Source organism: Sminthopsis crassicaudata, chromosome 3, assembly GCF_048593235.1.
Source record: "Sminthopsis crassicaudata isolate SCR6 chromosome 3, ASM4859323v1, whole genome shotgun sequence".
In the NCBI taxonomy this organism is placed as follows: Eukaryota; Metazoa; Chordata; class Mammalia; order Dasyuromorphia; family Dasyuridae; genus Sminthopsis; species Sminthopsis crassicaudata.
Window position 1 is genome coordinate 272,979,816 of NC_133619.1, and position 14,789 is coordinate 272,994,604.

The window sequence follows — 14,789 nt, forward strand, 5'->3', positions numbered from 1 at the left end:
AAAAATCCCCAGGGCCAGATGGATTCACATGTGAATTCTACCAAACATTTAAAGAACAATTAGCCCCAATGTTATATAAATTATTTGAAAAAATAGGGGATGAAGGAGTCCTAGCAAACTCCTTTTATGACACAGACATGGTACTGATACCTAAACCAGGTAGATCGAAAACTGAGAAAGAAAATTATAGACCAATCTCCTTAATGAATATTGATGCTAAAATCTTAAATAAGATATTAGCAAAAAGACTTCAGAAAATCATCTCCAAGATAATACACTATGATCAAGTAGGATTTATTCCAGGAATGCAGGGCTGGTTTAATATTAGGAAAACTATTAATATAATTGACCATATTAATAATCAAATTAATAAGAACCATATGATCATCTCAATAGATGCAGAAAAAGCATTTGACAAAATCCAACATCCATTCCTACTAAAAACTCTTGAGAGTATAGGAATAAATGGACTATTCCTTAGAATAATCAGGAGCATATATTTAAGACCTTCAGTAAGCATAATATGCAATAGAAATAAACTGCAACCTTTCCCAGTAAGATCAGGAGTGAAACAAGGTTGCCCACTATCACCATTACTATTCAATATAGTACTAGAAACGCTAGCCTCGGCAATAAGAGCCGAGAAAGAGATTCAAGGAATTAGAGTAGGAAATGAGGAAATTAAACTATCACTTTTTGCAGATGACATGATGGTATACTTAGAGAACCCCAAAGACTCTGCTAAAAAGCTACTAGAAATAATTCAAAATTTCAGCAAAGTGGCAGGATACAAAATAAATCCACATAAATCCTCGGCATTTTTATATATCACTAACAAAATGCAACAGCAAGAGATACAAAGAAAAATTCCATTCCAAACAAATGTTGAGAGTATAAAATATTTGGGAATCCATCTACCAAAGAAAAGTCAGGAATTATATGAGAAAAATTACAAAACACTTGCCACAAAAATAAAATCAGATTTAAATAATTGGAAAGACATTCAATGCTCTTGGATAGGCCGAGCGAATATAATAAAGATGACAATACTCCCCAAACTAATCTATTTATTTAGTGCTATACCAATCAGACTCCCAAGAAACTATTTCAATGACCTAGAAAAAATAACAACAAAATTCATATGGAAGAATAAAAGGTCGAGAATTGCAAGGGAACTAATGAAAAAAAACTCAGAGGAAGGTGGTCTAAGTGTACCTGATCTAAAGCTATATTATATAGCAGCAGTCACCAAAACCATTTGGTATTGGCTAAGAAATAGACCGGTAGATCAGTGGAACAGATTAGATACAAAGGACAAAAAAGGGTACCTCTATAGCAATCTAATCTTTGACAAACCCAAAGATTCCAACATTAGGGATAAAAATTCATTATTCGGAAAAAACTGTTGGGAAAACTGGAAATTAGTATGGCAGAAATTAGATATGGATCCACACTTAACACCATATACCAAGATAAGATCAAAATGGATCCACGATTTAGGCATAAAGAGGGAGATAATAAATAGATTAGAGGAACAGAGGATAATCTACCTCTCAGACTTGTGGAGGAGGAAGGAATTTATGACCAGAGGAGAACTAGAGATCATTATCGATCACAAAATAGAAGATTTTGATTACATCAAACTAAAAAGTTTCTGTACAAATAATACTAATGCAAACAAGATTAGAAGGGAAGTAACAAATTGGGAAAATATTTTTAAAAACAAAGGTTCTGACAAAGGTCTCATTTCCAAAATATATAGAGAACTGACCCTAATTTATAAGAAACCGAACCATTCTCCAATTGATAAATGGTCAAAGGATATGAACAGACAATTCTCAGAGGAAGAAATTGAAACTATATCCACTCACATGAAAGAGTGTTCCAAATCACTACTGATCAGAGAAATGCAAATTAAGACCACTCTGAGATACCACTACACACCTGTCAGATTGGCTAAAATGACAGGAACAAATAATGATGAATGTTGGAGGGGATGTGGGGAAATTGGGACACTAATACATTGCTGGTGGGGTTGCGAAAGAATCCAGCCATTCTGGAGAGCAATCTGGAATTATGCCCAAAAAGTTATCAAACTGTGCATACCCTTTGACCCAGCAATGTTACTACTGGACTTATATCCCAAAGAAATACTAAAGAGTGGAAAGAGACATATATGTGCCAAAATGTTTGTGGCAGCTCTTTTTGTTGTAGCTAGAAACTGGAAGATGAATGGATGTCCATCAGTTGGAGAATGGTTGGGTAAATTATGGTATATGAAGGTTATGGAATATTATTGCTCTGTAAGAAATGACCAGCAGGAGGAATACAGAGAGGCCTGGAGAGACTTAAATCAACTGATGCTGAGTGAAATGAGCAGAACCAGAAGATCACTGTACACTTCAACAACAATACTGTATGAGGATGTATTCTGATGGAAGTGGAAATCTTCAACATAAAGAAGATCCAACTCACTTCCAGTTGATCAATGATGGACAGAGGTAGCTACACCCAGAGAAGAAACACTGGGAAGTGAATGTAAATTGTTAGCACTAATATCTGTCTGCCCAGGTTGCATGTACCTTCGGATTCTAATGTTTATTGTGCAACAAGAAAATGATATTCACACACATGTATTGTACCTAGACTATATTGTAACACATGTAAAATGTATGGGATTGCCTGTCATCGGGGGGAGGGAATAGAGGGAGGGGGGATAATTTGGAAAAATGAATACAAGGGATAATATTATAAAAAATATATATAATAAAAAATTTTAAAAAAAAGTGGATTTTGAGTTCAACATAAGACATTACTTCCTAATATTATTGTTCTATAAGAAATTATTAGCAAGATGATTTCAAAAAGGCCTAGAGAGACTTACATGAACTGATGCTGAGTGAAGTGAGTAGAACCAAGATAACAGCGTGCATGGCAATAACAAAATTATGTGATAATCAACTGTGATAGACTTGGCTTTTTTTCAGTCCAATTCCAATAGATTTGTGAGGGAAAGAGCCCTTTGCATCTAGAAAGAGATCTGTAGGGCTCAATGTGGATCACAACGTAGTATGTTCTTTTTTTGTTGTTTGCTTGCTTTTTTTTTCCTTTCTCATTTTTTCCCTTTTTGATCTGATTTTTCTTGTGCAGCATGATAAATGTGGAAATATATTTAGAAGAATTGCACACGTTTAACCTATATTGGATTCCTTGCTTTCTAGGGGAGGGAATAGGGAGAAAGGAGGGAGAAAAAATTAGAACACAAAATTTTGTAAGGGGGAATGATGAAAAACATCTTTAAATGTATTTTTAAAAGAAAATCTATTATTTAAAAAAAAGAAATTATTTCCTAACAATCAATCTACAAAAAGGAGATAGGATGCTTTAAGAGAAATTCAGTTCCTTATTACTGGAGTACTTCAATTGAAGATTATATGATGATTTGTTGGTGATGTTGTAAAAGAAGATGATTCATGCATCTAGTAAAAGCTAAAATAAGTGAGTTCTAAGGTGTTTTTTCCAAATCTGACACCATTATTCTATGACATTTATCTTTTGCTTATGTGAAGAAAAAAAGAAAAAAAATGGTGTATGCTATTTAATTCACATACAATATCCCAATATTATACAAACCAAAGACCTTTTGTTTATGTGGGTTACATATCTGTTAGAAATTAAAATGCATTAGTATTATTATTATGAAAATAATTTTCACCTTGCAGATCCCTTGAAAGGGTCACACAATTGCCCAGGCTTCCCAGACCACACTTTGAGAACAACTGGATTAAAAGAAAGTCATATGTCTGAATATAGGGGCTGGAAGAGTGACTTCATCTATGTGAAGATGGGGACCAGAGAGACAGATTACTGTATACAGTTTTCCTTTTAAGCCAAATATTTCCCACTTCCCAAGGATTGTGAGGTTATGTTTGCTCCTTGATAGTAGAGAATTATATGATTTCATCTTTATATCTTAAATGAGTTGTGCATAATAGGTACAGAGTTATTGAATTGAATTGAACTATACATTATTATTACTATTTAGGATAGCAGATCTTAGAAAGGGCACATGGAGACATTCTTTACACATCCTAAATGAACTAATATTAGGTTGCAACACCTAATCCAAAATGGAAACATTAATTTTCCAGTGATCCTTATTGAAATATCTGATTGTACAGTGTTCCCAAAACTGAACCAATGAAAACTGAGAGGGATTTTTTAATTCCCTTTTTAAAAAAAAAAATTACTTTTCTTAAACTAAGTACTATTATCTAGACTATGCATACAGTCTGCTGTTCTCTTTCATTTCTAAGCTACATTTGGGATTTTTTCCAAAAGACTGATGTCTAGAATTAAGATCTAGCTCTTTATCAAGTATTCTTCCAGTGTGAGAATTCACATATTGGAAATGTACCTTTCCTCAGTGCCTCTCCTTCTACTTGGATAGTTTCTCCCAGACCCTCCAATTATAAAGGGCACTCAGACTAGACATGTCTTATTCTTCTCCAGGCTACCTTGCCTACCATATTACACACACACTCACACACACACACACACACACACACACACACACACATAAACACACACACACACATACACACACACACACACACACACACACTTCACTCACACTGGGTACCTTTGTTCTATATTGGGTAGATTTAATCTCAGAAGAAAAGCATTACTGTTGATCAACTTTGAAAGACTTAGCTAATTTGATCAAAATCATGATCCAAGACAATTTCAAAGGACCCATGAGAAAAATGCTGTCTATCTCCAGAGAGGGAACTGATGAACTCTGAGTATAGAATGAAGAATATTTTTTTCCTTTTCTTTTATTTCATATTTTTAATCTGTTTTTTTTTGTAACATGACTTATATGGAAAGATGGTTTGCACATCTCATGTATAATTGACATCATTTTGCGTATCTTCTGAATGGGTGATGGACAGGTAGGAGGGAGTCAAGAGAATTTGGAATTCAGAAAAGAAAATTTAAACGAACATCAAAGAAAACTAAATGAAAAGAAAACTGAAAAAGGAAAGAATTGGCAAGCCATTGCAGGGCTATTAATTAGCCTAATTTCAATATTGTTGGGTCTCTGGGAATAGGGAGGCCCAACTAGAGGGAGAGAGGCAGGGAACAACTAGTCAATGAAGCAGTCAAAACACAAATATATCTATTAAGCTCGTTGTCTTACATACCAAAACAAATACAACAGTAACTTCAAAGATGACTGATCACATATCACCATAATAGATATAATAGCAATGAAAAGTTTGAAATATTGTGAGAATTGTCAAAATGTGACGCAAAAACACCATGTAAGCAACATACTATTGGAAAAATGGCACCAACATACTTGTTCAACACAGGGTTGCCACAGATATTCAATTTGTTTAAAAAATCAATATCTGTAAAGCGCAATAAAGCAAAGCACAATGAAATGAGGTATGTCTTATACAAGTGAGAAAAGATTCCCTGTGGTACATCATGTTAAGGAGACAGAAATCATAGATGACGATCTGAATGCTAATAGCATTTGAAGATGAACAAGATGACTTTATGAAATGTGATAAAAAAAAAACACCTTGCTAAAGTTGCTTTTGGGTTAGATTTGAATGTATGCATGTGTGTGTGTGTCTGTGTGTTTACATATGTGTGTATATATAGTTGTGTGTATCCTAGGTTGACTTGCTTCCAAAAACCCAAGAATTATTCTATCTTTTTAACAAAGTAAAAAGTGAGGGAAATTTGTTGTTGTTTTTTTTAATCTCTAAAACCTTGCATAGTAAATGGTGTATAAAAAGCATTTATTAAACTAGAAGTGAAGTAAAGTGAGAAAAAGATGTTTTCAAGAGAATAAATCAGAGCAGGGAAGTTAAGTGGTGCAGTGGATAGAGCACCACCCCAGAAATAAGGAGGACCTGAGTTCAAATTTGGCTTCAGACACTTAAGACTCCTAATGTGACCCTGGGCAAGTCACTTAACCCCAATTGCCTCAGAAAAAAAAAAAAGGAGAGAGAAAATAAATTAGAACTACTTCTGAAAACAATAGTAATAGTCATCCAACTTTATGTCCTATACAATCTTCACCTCTCTCTATAGCTACATTTCACCTTATCTCAATATCTGATCTTTATAGTCCTGATGACAAATTAATCAATTAATCATTCAATAAGCATTCCTTATTTACCTACTATATTCAAGTACTGTGCTATGTTTAATACACTTAATTAAAAGTTAAAGGAAAATATATATTTTAAGATAGCTAAGTGGATAGAATGCTAAGTCTGAAGTTAGGAAGACAGAAGTTTTCTTATGATCTGGCCATGTTTCTGGGTATATCTTACAATAAGCTGACCTTGAGCAGGTCAATTAACCTTAAGCAAGTAACTGCTGATCAGGCCTTCCTAAGACAGCTTCATCATCATCATCATCATCACACATTTGTGTATATATAAATATATACACCTATATTGCACACCTGTAGATATATACACATATACATACACATAGCACATAAATGTTGTTCAGTCATTCAATCATGTCCAACTCTTTGTGATTCCATGGGCCCGATGGGCCAAGCTCTTCTCTCCTCCACTGTTTCTCAGAGTCTCTTTCCAAGGTCATATTCATTGATTCCATAACACTATCTATCCATCTCATCCTCTGCTATCATCTTTTCCTTTTACCATCAATATTTCCCAACTTCAGGTATTTTTCAATAAATTCTGTCTTCTCAATTATGAGCTTTCTTAACCTTCAGCATTAGTATTTGACCTTCCAATAAATAACCTAAATAAACATAGACATATTCATGGTAATGAAAGTTAGTATAGTGGTAGAGAAATGGCCTCCCAGTCAGGAAGAACTAGATTTTAGTTCGTCTTCTAAAAACACATTAGCAAGTTTAGCAATGGCCCAGGGAACTCTCTAAGACTGTAATTTGCACAGAAGCTACATCATAAAGGAAGTTTCTCTATACCCTCTCAGTTCTAGTTTGCATATATGTGTGCATGTATATATACACATACACACCATGTGTATGTGTATATACATATAGTGTATGCATATAGAGTACTGTATTAAATATATTTACACGTGTATACATGTAGTTTTTATATAACACCTGCTCATGTACTAATTACATAAGCACATATAAAATTCTTCTTATTCACTTATTCTAAGTAAAATATTTGACTTCAAAAAGGTCCCTGTTCTTCAGAGACCTACTTATTTTTTTAGTGAAAACAAGATATTTTCAGGAAAACTTGGAATCCAACTAAAGGAAGTGGTTTAATGGATACGTTGGCTAGCTCTCCATGTGTCATTGGGTATTAAGGAGTAGATCCAGGAGGAATGACTGTCATATGATTGTTCTCATTATCAATAGCTCTCTCTTCTCGTTTAGCACATAGAGCCACAATCCACATTCTGCCAGTCAAAACACTTTTTTTTTTTCTGGATCAGCAGCCAAAAAGACAACATGAATACTGATGGACCTGGAAGCAGGGCAGACTTGTATTTGAATTTTTACTGTGGCATTCACTAGCTCTCTGCTCATGGACTGGTAACCTCCTTGTACCTAGACTTAATAATACCTAGAGTACTCCCTTCAGAGGTTGTTGAAATCATCATGGAAGATGATATATGCAAAGTGCTTTCTAATCATTAAATACTATATAAATATCAAGCGTTATTAAAGATGAGAAAATATATTTGGCATAATTCTTTCTCTCTCCTAATGATCTGTCACTTAACTAAAACCATTGTTCCAAATCCCCTAAGCAATACATCAGTCCTGAGTATGCATTGAAAACCAGTTACTGTTCTAACCTTGGTGAATAAATAGTGCTTGTTCTCAATGACTTTTTTCTTTCCTTCCTTCTTTCTTTCTTTTTTCTTTGTTTCTTTCTTTCCTTTCTTCTTTCTTTCTTTCCTTCCTTCCTTCTTTTTTCTTTGTTTCTTTCTTTCCTTTCTTCTTTCTTTCTTTCCTCCCTCCCTTCCTTCCTTCCTCCCTCCCTTCCTTCCTTTTTCTTTCTTTCTTTCTTTCTTTCTTTCTTTCTTTCTTTCTTTCTTTCTTTCTTTCTTTCTTTCTTTCTTTCTTTCTTTCTTTTCTTTTGTTTACATTTTAATGGTGGAAAAACAACTAAGTAAGTAATGGTAATAACAGAAGAAATTATCAGTTGGGGAAAATCAGAAAAAAACCTCTTGAAAGAGGATATTTGTGCTGAAATTGGGAGTAAGATAGAGAATCTAAAAGATAGAGCTAAAGAGAAAATTCATTATGGGCAAATGGAAATGCCTCTTACATTACAGACAAGGGGACAACTAATATACAATGAGAGGAGATGGAATGTTATTTGCAAGCTACAAGAAAGTAGGCCAGTTTTTTCTGAAACATAGAGTGCATGAGGGAAAGCAATGTGGTGTAATGAGCCTGGAAATATTTATAGGCTAGAGTCAGATTGTGAACATCCTCAAATGCCAAATGAAAGCATTCATATTTAATTCTCTAAACAATTACAGAATGAGTGGAGTTTCTTGAGGACAAAAGTGATGTGGTCAGATCTGAACTTTATTAATATCATTTTATCCATTTGTGGAGACAATGATTTAGAGAGGAGAAATTCTTGAGTCAGGAAGAAAAATTAGGTGACTATTATAAATAGTCAAAGCCTAGTACATAGGAAACACTTAAACCATGCTTTTAATTCATTCATTCATGGGAAGAGGTCTAAGGGTCATCTGAATGCAAAGAAACTGACAAAGGTGATAGATGTAACAGGAGGTAAGAATCAATAAGACTTGCCTATTGATTGATTGTGGAAGGTGAGAGGCAAATAAGAGTCACAATTTCCAATTGTTGTGAATCACAGTAACTATAAGCCCCCTTTAAATGGACATTCATATTTACCCTTGGTCTTAAGGAATATCTCATCTTAAGGCCACCTGTCATTCATCTTCCTTCATTTTCTCATTAGACAATTTCTAGTTTAGATATGATCATGACCATTGCATGGAAAATGGGTCATTCTATTTGCCAAGAATTCACTCAGGGTTTGTGGGTTATTGGCAGCACATTCAGCTTTGAAATTCTCAAGTGGGAGTGGAGGAGGGGAGGATTGCACTGGAAGAATATAAGAAATTTCAAGGTAGTGATATAAAATCCTTCTCAAATCCCACATCTCAAATTCCTTTTTTTTTTGGCCATTTATTCAAATACAATATTCTCCCTAAAGACACATTGGATTTATAAGAAAGCACAATGCAACATTTTTTTTGGATCAGCAAAGGGATCTAGAGACAAAGGGATCTAGTGAACTGCATTATTAATAGGAAAGCATTTCCCATTTTATTAGGAGCACCTGCATGCTTTAAACTTCACTGAATGGTGAGTTTTGCCAGTGGAAAGACTGAACTATCTAGCCTCTCCTGAGTACTATGAACCAGATTTTCCCAAGAAGGACTTTTCAATGTGAAATTAATGAATAGATCATTTCCAAAGCCTGGAGTGGAAGGCAAGTGCAGATTTTGGATAATGTATAATTATTAAGTATATATTCAGCCCCACGTTGCCCACATATCAGGCAACATATGGACACCATGGACAGTGAACATGCTTAATTTAATGAAGTCTTGAGTACTCTTCTGTAAATACTGAGACACTGAAATATTGAAGACATAGAGATACATATAGGTGAATTAGCCTGCTTACCCTGCTAAGTAGACAGCACCAGATCTTGAGTTAAGGTTTTTTGACTTTGAGTTTCTATACCATGCTTTCTCTAAACAGACTTTAGAGTAAGACTTCATAGATAGTTAGCATGACATGCAATAATAATGGCAGGAATTTTAGAAGCCGCTAACAGTGCACTTGTAGCCCCTTATTGGAGGTATCTGGACAATAGAGATGCTTCCAAGAATAATGGGACCAGAGGGACACTAAGCTACCAAGCACTTCAAGAAGGGGAAAGTTTGTACAAATACATGTAATTTAGAGGGAGCAATATTAATGGGAAGAACAATGATCCATTTTGATTTTCAACATAAGTATAAGAGATTTGAAAGATAGACTGGAGCCGGACAGCAGAGGACTTTAAATACCAAATTTAAAAGGCTATATTTTATCTTACAAGAAATGGGGAGCTACTGGATATTTTTGAGTAAAAGAATGATAATATTATGCAATGGGGGAGATAATTTTGACAACTGTTTAGAAAATGGATTTGAGAGAGAAAAAAATAGGAACAAAAGAGATAAATCAGGAAGTTATTGAAATCATCCAAAAGCAAAAACTTAATACAGGTTTCAACAAGTATAAAGGTTAGGTGAATGGAGAGAAGAGGACAGATTTAAGAGATGTTATGAAAGGAAAATAGACAAGACTTGGAAAATGTTGCAATATGGGTTAGGGGGAATTGAAAGACTATTTTGATGTACAGAGACCGGAAAAGTAATAAAAGCACTATTAGTAATTTAGGAGCTAGATCATGAATTAGCATTTGATTATGGAAGCATGTAAGTGAAATCTTCACATAAAAGCCAAAGTTTAGATTGCCTTAGATTGCCTCATGCCCCATTTATAGGAGATGCTTAATGATTAATAACTGAGGAACTATAAGCTACTCAAAACAATTTTGGTAATTCTCAGACAAATAAAGTTATTACCATTCCAAATATAAAAATGTTGAAATTATATTGAATTGTTATCATATATCAGGACAAAAGCTCTGATAGAAGAGACCAAATCTTGTAACAGAAAGAGGTGTTTTTCTTTTTTTCCTTTGGGTAGGGGAAGGGAGCAATGCTAGAAGAAAAATAAACCTATGACACTAAAAAGCTGGTATTTGTCCTTTATTCTAAAGAGTTGAGTATCTGAGGCTAAGAATCGCTCACTCTGGAGATGAGAGACTCAGAGGCAAAACACTGAGAGAAAGAGTATGGATTTTTCCTGCCTTTTTAAGGGTTCAAATACCCCATCCAAAGATTGGCTTTTAGAAGGATCTAGTGATGGAGAAAATAGAGGTGTATGGCAATGTCTAATGAAGCATTATCCTGCTGAGTCCTGTGGAATAGAGCCTAGCAGAAGTGATGAGAGTTATGAGGAATAAATTCATGCATCAGAGTTTACAAAATTGGTATCAACTAATAGGAGCGATTCCCATGCACCAGTATAGGAAATTATTGACCCCAAAGCACTCAAAAATACTCCTTCATATTGTGCCCTAGCCATGTTGGGATATCCTTACCTAGCATTATCACTGAATGGGCATTGCCTCAGTCAAATAGAAATCTAGGAAAAATCTTAGCTTAAAAAGCTTAAAAAGGAGAACAGAGTAAGGCTGGTAATTAGCCTTCCATCACTTAAATCCAATTCACTAGGAAGTCATAACAACACATTCCTCTTTGAGAATGAAGGACAAATAACAGCATCCATACTGGGAAATCTCAACATCCTAGAAGCTCCAAGAAGCCCTAGTATCTCATCAGGGTCTTCTATACCTCTGATTATAAGGTAGAGTCATGACTTCTAAGCCTTCATTTAAGGAAAGAGCAAAGTGTTCCCGTTTTCTACCTAAGTGAACTCCTTCTGAACTTTTCCCTACCATGCCAAAGACCTCCCATCACTTTGCTTGTCATACTTTTTTTATCTTGACTTCCCTCTTTATATTGTAGCCTCTTTGAGGGCAGGGACCATCTTTATTTTTCATATTTGTTTCTTTAGAAATTAGCATAGTACCTGGCACATAGTAGTTATTTAATAAATATTCATTGACAGTTGATTAAAAGGAATTCTATTCATTTTCTATTCATGTTCCTTCTTCCCACTGATGCTTATGGAACAATGCACCAAAGGTTTATGGGATAAATGTTGTATTGCTACTTTTCTTACAATGTCATTTTACTAAATGCTTTGCCTTGAACTAATTATGTTCTTTCGTATGCTATTGAAAATAGATTGTCGGAAGTTCATGGTGATACAGATACCCAGAATATCACAAACAAAAACATGAGAATCTTTGATACAAATGTGAATTGAATGACTGCAATATTGTTTTCGTGACCTGGAACAGTTTTATCACCATGAAGAACAGTCCTTTCAGAATATATCCTCAACATGTATCTTTCTTTGTTGCAAAAGCTTCTATTATTCTAAAACTGAGTTTCAGAATCATTTTTCCATGCATAATGATGACATTTCAAATGGAGATGTCAAGACTACATTACAGCTTTTATCTTGCAACAAATGAAAAAAGGAGTAGTGAAGATCAACTTGATCCACTTGACCTAGCTGAGAAATCACACCTAAATGAATATCTGCTTTTCTCTGTAAAATCAACTAGTTGCCAGTTAGCTCCAGATTTTGAGGAAACAGGATATGGTAACTTAAAAGAAAATCATAACAGCAACTACAGTTGCTGTTCTCAATGAATGAGGAACTCATTGATATCCTAGACTCCTTTGAGACCATACCTGATACTTTAATATTCTCTAAATATAGTCTTTGACAAATTCCTTGATGATTCCACCCCACAATATGAATAATATCTCTTCTACAATAACTAAAAGTTCCAAAACATTTCATTTTTTTTTTAACAATGAGAGAAAAACAGCAATTTTCATGGTCATTTATTTGAACTTCTAAATGCAAGTTTCAGGAGTCAAGGCACTTAGAGCCTCTAATATACTACAAAGTTGAAGATTTTGGACAGTTCTTCTTACCTCCTTGGGCCTCACTATTTTCACCTCTGAATGATTGTTGAGGTAGCTAATGTTTTGATACAACGTATCAAGTTCATATTATTAACAGAAAAGGCTCTTGCCTACAAAAATGCTAAAATGAGTTTATTTAACAGAGATTTTGCATCTTGCCTTTCATCAGTGGAGAACCTTTAAGCCTCCATACTGAAGTTTACACATTTTTCATGAATTAATCACCAAGCTTTTCATAGCAATGTGGAAAATGAGGTTCACAAGAGACTATTTTTTAAAAGAGTTAGCTCACATAGTTACAGTTTAAAACATGTGTGGAAGATACTGATGACAAGGTGGCTAATTCGTTTCTAACTGGAAATTTTTTTTACATTCATCTTCCTAGCTGGAATATGCTGAGTTGCCATGGAAACTGGGTTTTTCCCCTTTCTTCTTCTTGTTTTATCACTTACAGCTTTCCATATGATGTTGCACTATGTCGCTGCTTTGACTGACTGAGGAAGCAGCCCCATCCTATATCTTGCACTGCACTAATTGCTGCATACAGAGCATATAAAAGAAACCTCATATTTCCTTTTTCCAGGTACAAAGAGACAGCCTGCAACAGAATATTTGCAATAGATAAGTAACTCCATTCAGATTTAGGTAGCTCCATTTTTTTTCCTAGAGCACTGGGGTTCCATCGTGGTTTTGAGATCTCTTTTTAAAAATGCATGAATGGCCAGGAACCGGCAGAACAATTAAATAAATTAAATTCAACTCAATTTAACATTATTAACTCATTTCCGAACAGCTGATGCAGGGAACACTGGAAGGAGAAAGAAGCACTCAAATTGAACCATTAAAACTGCCATCCTCCACACTCAGGACTTGGAATTAAAGTTATGAGAAGTGTGAGTGTCTTTTGATAGCAGCTGGAGAAAGAGAAGAAAAGAGTTCATTTATTTTCATCACTGTGAGCTGTGTCTTGGGTGATTTTTCTTCCTGACCTTTCCCCCCTCAAAAGTCTTCCTCTGTCCAGACATACACTTTCCCCCTTTCCCCCAATACATTTAATTGATGTCACATTTGGCATTTCCAACAGTCATGGATTTATTTTTTTTCTCTACACTGCAACAAACAGGATTTCCCCCCTTCTTCCGTTGCTGAAAAGAAACAGTTACTCCATGATCAAAGAGCTGGTGGTATTTAGAACAGCAATGCCAGCCCTTGGAGTTTCTGTCTCCCTTTTCCAGGTGGAGACGGAAGCTATCTGCATAATCAAGTATTGAGGCACAAAGGAGAGCTGGGGATACACGTACAGTGGCCCAGGAGAACACTGGGGACATTTATTCCCTATCTGGCTCAGTCTCTTGTTGGAAACTTAATGAATACTGCAATACAGGCCCTTTCTTCAAGATTCTTCACCAGCTGTCCTCCATGCCTGGCAGGCTCATTCTTCTGGTCTCTCTGCCTTCTAGCTTCCCAAGGTTTAGCTCAAATCCTCTCATCTGCAAGAATCCTTTCCCAGTCACCCCATGGCAAGCATCTCCCATCTCAGATTACCTTTCATACATTCCCTTTCCAACATTTGAATAGTTTTAAGCTAATAAAAGCTTAATGCAACACCATGTATAGTTTAAATGTACATAGATGGTTGCATGCTATCTCCCATATTAGAATATGAGATCTTTAAGAGAAGTGACTGTTGCTTTCCTTACTTTTATTGTTTTATGACTGCTGACAGACTTAATAGTATATTCCATCAACTTTGGTGTTACACAGTGAAGAAACTAAAGAACAAAGAGATATCTTGTATTCAATTTAGCAACAACTTTTGGGGTAGGGAAATAAGTATTTATTAAGCACTTATTATGTGCCAAGGACCTTACAGATATTATTTTATTTTATTTTTATAACAACCATATAAGATAAGTACTATTGTGATCCCCATTTTACAGTAGAGTATTATAGGTATTACATAATGATATAATACATAATAGGTATACTTATTATAGGTAGCAGTGATTAAGTGATTAAGTTGGTAAATTGGCTGAGGTCAGATTTAAATTTAGGCCTTCCTGACT